We start from the raw sequence: 10,084 nt of genomic DNA, 5'->3' as shown, positions 1-10,084 counted from the left end.
ACACTTATTCTTAAGTCCCTATTCACAACCAGTCATTTTATTTAATTCAATTTTGACTCCGTATCTATTCCGCTATAAACTAATATTCCAGACAAGAAATAGTTTGCTGAACAAAGATTACACTAAAATGTGATATTACCGTAATTTAACATGGAAAGGGCAGGTGAGTACAGAGACTGAGGACTTCCCATATACCTATTCAGTCATGTAACAAACTGAAATTCATTCACATCAACACTTCCAGATTGACAGAGTAAAACTCCACAACAATCCCTATTAGATTTATAAAGTGAATTTAACTTGACTGTATGCACATTTGGTAAAAATAAGAAAATTTTCAAAAAGAATGACAACTGAGAGAATTTTGAGTGAGGACAACAGGATTTTATATTCAGCTAGAACAAGCTCTGGCTTGGCAACCATCGTCTCATCTGTACTCCCTGCAAGGCCCGACCGCGTCAGACCTCCCCACTCTCCCTTCTCCCCCCATCAGGAATCTCAACCCCCTGTTCACTTCTGCATCAGGGCCTTCCCTGCGGCCATTCCTTCTGCAGGGCGTGCGCTTTCTCAAGTATCTGCACAGTTCCCTCCTTTGCTTCCTTCAAGTCTGTGTTCAAATGGCACCTGCTGAGTTCTTACTTGATCTTCTATCTCAAATTTGTCCTCTTCACTTAGTTTTCTTCCTTAGCACTAACATCATTTATCATATGTTTTAATTATTTCTCTCAAGAGCAAAGATCCATGAAAGGCAGGGAATCCGGGTTCCTCACCAGTGTATCCCTAGTGCTTAGAACAGCGTCTGGCACACACTTGGCATTCAATGAATTAACGAACAGGTACATCTTCAATTATGTATTTTTCACTTACCTATATTTTTCTAATATCTATATTAAAGTGAAAACCCACTTAAAAAATACATAGCTTTTGACAGAAAGACTTCAAAGGTGTTTACACTGTTAAAATATAAAGTATGTATGCAACCCCCACCAAGGAGGGTCATATGGTATTCAATATCTCAAAATTTCTTTGGAGGTTTTTGAGAAAAAAAATGTACAAGTAGTTCAAATTTTTGCAGCCAGAAAATGGTTATGTTTATAAATGAAATTGCTTGACTCATTCTTGGTTTCCAGACTTTTCCATATGCCCAAACCAACTCCATACCTGGATTTATAAATCTCTGGCCTCTCTGCCTCTTTAACTCTACCCAAGTTCCCTGGGCTCTGGAGTCATTCTGGAAGAATAACTAACCCAGTTAGAAAGTAAACTTCAGTCCCATCTTTAAGAAAACATATACATTTTGGTTTTAAAACAATTAGGACAAAAGAAAAAGAAATCTGAAAATTAAATAAGACAAAAAAACACATGGATATCACCTTGGTTTTGATTACTTACACAGTAACTGCTATTCCCTTTAGTAATGCAGGTAAATTAAAAACATATTAGATTTAACTCTCATGGCCATGGGTTAAAAACCTACTGAAAAATTACTATTCTATCTATATTGATGAATAAGTGATCAATTTCAAGGGCAGGATATAAAAAAACTAATTTTAAAAAACTAGTTTGGGAAAAGTAGCAGTTCCAATACTTGATTATCTACTATGTGAAAGGCACAGAGCTCTGCATCAATGATCAAAAGCTAAGAAAACAACACTCTAAGGACGACACACAAGGTAAAAACGATAACTGCAGCTGACCCTAAAACCAGGGACTGTGAGAGATGCCGTAAGAGGCATCAACAAGGCACTTCCACATCACGGCTGGAGTGGCAAAGAATTCCTGTATAGGGCATGGAATGGGGCATTTCCTAAGACCACTGACATTCTCACTGGGGACACTTAAAGAATAAATGGAAAAAAATAGGGACATTCTATACAGCGTTAAGACCATAAGCAAATGCATCCATCATCAAATAAATTCTGAGGGCCTATTCCTTATGTACCAGGTACTCCAGATACAAAGTTGGAAGCCACCACCCCCAACCCCTCGCCCAAGCAACTGTCACACAGGGGAAGAAAAGGGTCATTTATAGTGACTTAATAACAAAGAATAGATCTGACTCAAACATACTTATGAGACAGTCAAATAGAGTAAGACTTGGGCCTATACACAGAAGCCCAATAAACCCGTGCATGATTATGACAGCCAGCTCCAAACTGTTTTTTAAGAAAATGCCAGTCTTCCTTTAAGTCACTGAATTCACTTGGGTACCCTTTAACTCTGCCAGGATCTTTTTCTTCTAGTTAAAAGGACCAGGATGGAATAGGAAACTACGTCCACTCCAGATTTAGTTAATTTAGCAAGCCAGCTCACTTGAACCTAGATGATTTAAAAGGAAGACCACTAAAATCCTTAACTTTCAGCTCCAACAAATGGAGGCCCCTAAACAAAAACACAACCTTTCTGGTCTCTGCCATTACTGTAAAAGGCCAGGCAACTGGAAGAAGACTGTTGCAAGCTTAAGTGTCCAGGCACCTTCAGCCCTCTAACCAGTCTTGCCAGGGCCCTGCCAATCCCCAATGTCAGAACTCCAAGCAACTACAGGGGTTGTTCCCAATCCTTCCCCTTAATCAGTTCAAAGAAACCACTCTCCAGATTGAGAACGAATGTCTCTCTGTCCTTATTGACAATGAAGCTATACTTGGTGCTCAACTGCACTGTTATTAAATAGCCCCCAACCTGAAATATTAAAATAGTCCAAATAGTATGGGTCTCCAATAAAACTCAAGAAGTTTCTACCTCTAAACCTATTCCCTTTTGTTTAGGCCAAGAGATATTCACCCTTTTCTCCTTAGCTCTTCTGCCCCTATTGATCAGGCTGATATTTCTTAGAAAATATGCTGGAACTTCTCCTGAAAGGGGGAAATAATTCTAGAATTTGAAAGCAGCAACCAAAATAGCCAAATAGGTGAACCACATGATCCTGCAACATGTTTTATTTGTTCCATCTCTGATGGCACTAGAGCTAAGTACAAGGACACGATCATCTGTCCCTATTGAACCAGCTACCATTCTCCTTATGGGCAAAACCCTCAACTGTTATTGGCGTAGTGTTACAGTGCGCCTCCTATTAAGGTCCAAACAGATCTCTCAAAGCCTCTCCTTAGAATTAATCAATATCCTATAAACAAGGAGGTTCTCCAGGGTATTAAGCTCACAATGGAAGACTATAAGGCCTGAGGCCTCATTATCCCTTGTACTAGTCCCTGCAACAGCCCTATTTTACCTGTTTTAAAAAAAAAATAGGTTGCCAAATGGAGATTTGTTTAGGACCTCCAAGCCATAAAGAGTACAGTCATCCTTCATCCAGTTCCCAATTTCCACATTCTCCATTCTTTCCTTTATTGGCCTCCATCCCTGCTGAAAGCAAAATTTTCACCATGGTTGTCTTCTCTAGCAGCTCAGTGGATAACACCAGCCACTACTATCTCTTTGCTTTTACTTGGGAAGGACAACACACCTAGATGGTACTGCCCCAAAGTTCCACTGAAAGTCCTTTGTACTTCTCACAAGCCTTAAAAACTGATCTAGAAAATCATATAAAATTTCCTGGAAGCTCTGCCCTAATACAATATGTAGATGACCTGCTTCTCTGCTTTTCCACCTGTTAAAACTTTTAGCCTTATAGGGACACGCAGTCTCCAAGGAAAAAACTGCAATTCGTTCAAACTCGGGTTTGGTATTTAGGGCACCTAATTTTGGAACAGGGGCTACGATTAGATCCAAACAGGTGTCATGGCATCCTAAACGTCTCGAAAACCAAAACTAAGCACCAATTACAAGGTTCGCTCTTGGCCACTCTCAAAAATCAACTCCAAACATCTTTCTTATGGACCAATCCCTATACGTTTACTAAAAAACAACAAACCTGACCCTATTATTTGGTTAAGACCAAGATAATTTAGTCTTTAAAGTCTTAAATGAAAGACTAACCAATCCCCCTGCCCTTGGACATCTCGATGATCAACTTCCCATTTTCCTTTTTGCATAATGAAAGAGAGAGGAATGCCCTTGGGGTACTCACCCCAAAACATGGGCAACACCATTGGCCCACAGGTTATTACAACCAACATCTAGACCCTGTGGCATAAGAGCACACCCACCCTCTGCCTCAGAGCCATTCCTGCCACCATTCTTTTAGTCAAGGTCCCTGAAGAAAAAATCGTGGGATCCCTCCTTACTAGTCTTGTTACTATTCAGAAGCCATTCTAAATTCTAATCATATTCAACTCCTGTCAGTTGCCTCACCTCCTATGAAATCCTCACGCTAACCACTCCTCATATAGCAGTACCCTTTACCCGTGGTTTCACTGCCTAGCAGAGCTGAAGAAGTTGGTTAAGGAGAAAAGATAGCATCCAAATCAAGTCTGCAAATGCAATGAAACTGGGCTCTTCTGAAAGAAGACGGCCAACAGAACCTACATTAATAGAAGTGCAAAAGAGGCATTACCGCATAAAACATGGAAGGACAGAATAACTCTGATACTATGTGACAATGCTGCAGGGCATATGATAAGGCCAGGTGTAGTGTACAGAGGAAAGAACTCGTGTGCTTGCAAAAACAAAAACAAATTATCTGCCTGCCTTCTGGTAACATAATCAGAAAAGCGTGGGTGACAGGGATTTAATTTATGGGATGGTTCCACCAATGCTTCATCTCACAAGTGAAAAAAATACTCAGAAGAGGAAGAGTTGGAATTTAAAGTCCTATTAATAATAGACAATGCACTTGGCTGTCCTGAGTCTGTTTGCTATTGAAATGAAAATGTTGAGGTTGTACTCGTACCTCCAAATACAACCTCACCGCTTTAGCCCCTTGACCAGGACACATCATTAGGTTTGTCAACGCCACATACACCTGCCCTGTATTTGATCACATTCCATCGGCAATTGATGCAGACCCTAATCTGGACATAATGCAATGCCGGAAGTCATTCACTAGTGCTGATATAACAACATTCATAAAAGCTGCAATGAATGAATTAAAACCAGAAACTGTACATGACTGCTGGAAGAGCTTACGGAGTGAAGTCATGAGTGATTTTAAAGGCTTCTGAGGGATTGATGGAAAAGTTAAAAAATCCTTCACAAAGCAAGATAAATTAGTGGATTAGAACGAGCCGACCTATTTGCTGAATAAGCTGAAGCACATACTGAAGAACACCTAGACGTGTTAACAAGTGAGGAGGTGAAAAAACTGGAGTCATCTACAAAGAAAGAAGATGAAGAAACTGAAGCAGAAAATAAAGCACAACCAGCAATGTGGACATTAGCAAAATCTGCTTAAGTGTTTTGAATTGCACAGTGACAAAATTATGGAATATGATCCTCAAATGGAACACAGGATTAAAGTCACCTGTATGACCCCTGAAGGATAACAATCTCTGCAGCAACACTCTGATAGTTAAAAAGAAAAACAACAAATTCCAATGACAATATTCTTCCAAAAGTTTTAGGCAAAAAAACTCTTCAACTTTTAAGTACCCCAATCATTGACATTGTCATGGCTTGATGATCCAGGACCATCTGAAGCAGATGATTATCCTTCTGGATTTATTATTGGAAAGTCTGCCACAGATCAACAGTGCCTAACACTGTGTCACAATGCCTACACCACTCATCTCATCATGTAGGCATTTTATCACCTCACATCATCACAAGAAGGAGTACAGTACAATAAGGTATTTTGAGAGAGAAAAAAACACTCGAATAACATTACAGCATATTGTTGTAACTATTCTAATCTTATTACCATTAACCTATATTTTATTATTTTTAAAGACAGATTTACTTAAAATTTGAGAGCAAGTGAGTGCATGGGGCGGGGGGCAGGAGAGGGAGAGAGAATCTGAAGCAGATTCCATATGAGCATGGAGCACAACGCGGGGCTTGATCTCACAACTCTGAGATCATAACCTGAGCCAAAAACCAAGAGTAAGACACTTAACTGTGTCACCCAGGCATCCCAAACTCATATATTTTAAACTTCATGACAGGTATGTAGATATAGAAAAAACACAGTATATACATAGGGTTCAGTACTATCTGCTGTTTCAGGCAACCACTGGTGGCCCTGGGAAAGCATCCCATGCAGATTAGAGATGGAGCGGAAACTACTGTATAAATCTTTCTCACTGTAACAACCTTCACCCTGCTACTCTTCTCTCCTCCACTGATAAAACTTCTCATGACTGCTTACTATGAATGGACTCTCTCCATGAAGACTTACAGGAAACTCCTTTGGATAGCACTGACTCCATCGTTTACTGATGGTACTTATTTAAAAGGTGAAAATGGGGGGCACCTCGGTGGCTCAGTTGTTAAGCGTCTGCCTTTGGCCCAGGGTGTGACCCCAGGTTCCTGGGATCGAGCCCCGCATCAGGCTCCCTGCTCCGCTGGGAGCCTGCTTCTTCCTCTTCCACTCCCCCTGCTTGTGTCCCCTCTTGCTGGCTGTGTCTCTGCCAAATAAATAAATAAAATATTTAAAAAAAAAAGGTGAAAATGGTAAATAATGTGCTGGCTATGCATTTCCAACTTTCAGTTGAAGTTAGTGACCTGACACCTTTGCCTCTGGCCACCTTAGCCCCACAGGCTGAACTGTATGGTCTTGCTCACGCCTGCATTTTACCTGAGGGCAACACTGCAAATATAGGCGTACCTTGTTTTATTGCACTCACAGCTCCTGTGTTTTTAAAAATTGAAGGTCTGTGGCAATCCCTTCAAGCAAGTCTACTAGTTCCATTTTTGAACAGCATTTGCTCGCTTTGTGTCTCTATTTTGGAAATTCTCACAGTATTTCAAAGTTCTGCACTATTGTATTTGTTAGAGTAATCTGTGACGGGTTATCTTTTTTTTTTTTTTTTTTCTTTGAGAGAGTGGGCACATGAACAAGGGAAGGGGGAGCAGGGGAGAGGGAAAGAGAGAGAATCTTTTTTTTTTTTTAATTTTATTTATTTATTTGACAGAGATAGAGACAGCCAGTGAGAGAGGGAACACAAGCAGGGGGAGTGGGAGAGGAAGAAGCAGGCTCATAGTGGAGGAGCCTGATGTGGGGCCCGATTCCATAACGCCGGGATCACGCCCTGAGCCGAAGGCAGACGCTTAACGACTGCGCCACCCAGGTGCCCCAAGAGACAGAATCTTAAGCAGGGTCCACACCCAGCGCAGAGCCCGACGCAGGGCTTGATCTCACAACAGAGATCGTGACTTGAGCTGCAATCAAGAGTTGGATGCTTAACCAACTGGGCCACCCAGGAACCCATGACCAGTTATTTTGATATTACTATTCTAGTATGGGGGTGCCACAAACCACACCCATATAAGACAGTGAACTTAACTGATATGTGTGTTCTGACTGCTCCACCAACCAGCCATTCACCCATCTCTCTCCTTATTTTTATAATTTGACAGAAAGAGCAGAAGCGGGGGGAGCAGCAGGCAGAGGAAGAGGGAGAAGCAGGCTCCCTGCTGAGCAGGGAGCCCGATATGGGAGTTGATCCCAGGAACCTGAGCCGAAGGCAGACGCTTAACCAACTGAGCCACCCAGGTGTCCCCGCCCATATGTTTTTCTTTAGTCCTCCCTATTCTCTGAGACACAACAACACTGAAATTAGACAAATATCCCTACAATGGCCTCTCAGTGTTCAAGTGAAAGAGTCACATGTCTTACTTTAAATGAAAAGCTAGAAATGATTAAACTTAGTGAGGAAGGCATGTTGAAAGCTGAGACAGGTTTAAAGTTAGGACTCTTGTGCCAGTCAGCCAAGCTGTGAATAAAATAGAAAAGTTCTTGAAGGAAATTAGAAGTGCTATTCCAGTGAACACACGAATGATGAAAAAGCAAAATAGCCTTATTGATGATGCGCAGAAAGTTTTAGTGGTCTGGATAGAAGATCAAACCAGCCACACAATCCCGTAAGCCAAAACCTAATCCAAAGCAAGGCCCCAACTCTCTTCAATTTTATGAATGCTGAGGGTAAGGAAGCTGCAGAAAAGTTTAGTTAGCAGGTTGGTTCAGGAGATTTAAGGAAACAAGTAACGTAACATAAAAGTGCAAAGTGAAGCCCCGAGTGCTCAGATGTAGAAGCTGGATCAAGCTACCTGGAAGATCTAGCTAAGATAATTAATGAAGGTGGCTACACTAAGCAAAATGTCTTCAATGTACATTTGGCCCTTGATCAACACAGGCTTGACCTGTGTGGGTCCACTCACACACACATTTTTTTTTTCAATAAATATACTGGAAAATTTGGGGGGGATTTGCAGTAATTTGAAAAATGAACAAACTGTATAGCCCAGAGATACTGAAAAAATTAAGAACATTAAGGTCTATGTCATGAATGCATAAAATATATATGATTACTAGCCTATCTTATCATTTACTATCATAAAATATACACAAATCTATACTAAAAAGTTGAAACTTACCAAAATGTACACAGAACACACTAAACAGCATGCTACTAAACAATGAAGGGGTCAACTAAGAAATCAAAGATGAAATAAAAAAATAAATGAAGTTAAATGAAAATGGGGCACCTGGATGGTGCAGTTGGTTAAAGCATCTGACTCTTGGTTTTGGCTCAGGTCGATCTCAGGGTCACGAGATCAAGCCCCCTGTTGGGCTCTGCACTCAGTGCGGAGTCTGCTTGGGCTTCTCTCTCTCTCTCCACCTCTGCCCTCCCCTCCTCCTCCTCTCTCTCTAAACTAAATAAATAAATCTTAAAGAAAAAAAAAAAGATAAATGAAAATAAAAACACAAGTCCGAAATCTCTAGGACACAGGGAAAGCAGTTGTAAAGGAAAAGTTATGGCAACGCAGGCCTCCCTCAAGAAACAAGAAAAATCTCGAACAATCTAACCTTACCCCTAAAGGAACTAGAAAAAGAATAAAACGGGCGCCTGGGTGGCACAGCGGTTAAGCTCCTGCCTTCGGCTCAGGGCGTGATCCCGGCGTTCCGGGATCGAGCCCCACATCAGGCTCCTCCGCTGGGAGCCTGCTTCTTCCTCTCCCACTCCTCCTGCTTGTGTTCCCTCTCTCGCTGGCTGTTTCTGTCTCTGTCAAATAAATAAATAAAATCTTTTAAAAAAAAAAAAAAGAAAAAGAATAAAACAAAGCTCAAAGTTAGTAGAAGAATATAAATAATAAAGATCTGAACAGAAACAAATGAAATCGAGATTTAAAAAAAAAACAATAGATTAATAAAACCAAGAGCCGGTTCTTTGGAAGATAAAACTGATAAGCCTATTATTGCTTGTTTTTTTAATAATAATTTTTATTATGTTATGTTAGTCACCATACAGTATATCCTTAGTTTTTCATGTAGTGTTCCATGATTCATTATTTGTGTATAATACCCAGTGCACCATACAATATGTGCCCTCCTTAATACCCATCACCGGCCTATCAAACTGATAAACCTTTAGCTAGACTCATCAAGAAAAAGAGAGGACCCAAATAAAAAGAATAAAAAATGAAACAGGAAAGGTAACACCACCACAGGAATAAAAAGAACTACAAAATACTATGAAAAATTATATGCCAACAAATTGGACAACCTAGAAGAAATGGATAAACTCCTAGAAACATAAAATCTCCCAAAACTGCTGAATCAAGAAGAAACAGAAAAACTGAATAGACGAATTACTAGTAACGAAACTGAACTGATAACCAAAAACTCCCAACAAATAAAAGTCCAGGACCAGAAAGACTCACAGGTGAATTCTACCAAATATTTAAGGAAAAGTTAATACCTACTCTCCTCAAGCTATTCCAAAAAACAGAAAAGGAAAACTTCCAAATTCATCCTATGAGGCTAACATTACCCCAATACCACAACCAAAGACACTACAAAAAAAACTATAGGCCAATAACTGTGTTGAATACAGATGCAAAAATCCTCAACCGTTATTAGCAAACTGCATTCAACAATACACTAAAAAGATCATGCACCACGATCAAGGAAGATTTATTTGAGGGATGCAAGGATGATTCAATAATCGCAAATCAATCAATGGGATACACCACATTAACAAAACAAAACAAAAAATTCACATGGTCATTTCAACAGATGCAGAAAAACATG

Source organism: Ursus maritimus, unplaced genomic scaffold (genome assembly GCF_017311325.1).
Source record: "Ursus maritimus isolate PB19 unplaced genomic scaffold, ASM1731132v1 scaffold_10, whole genome shotgun sequence".
Lineage (NCBI taxonomy): Eukaryota > Metazoa > Chordata > Mammalia > Carnivora > Ursidae > Ursus > Ursus maritimus.
The sequence above is the reverse complement of the archived record's forward strand: the minus strand, read 5'-3'. Positions refer to the sequence as shown.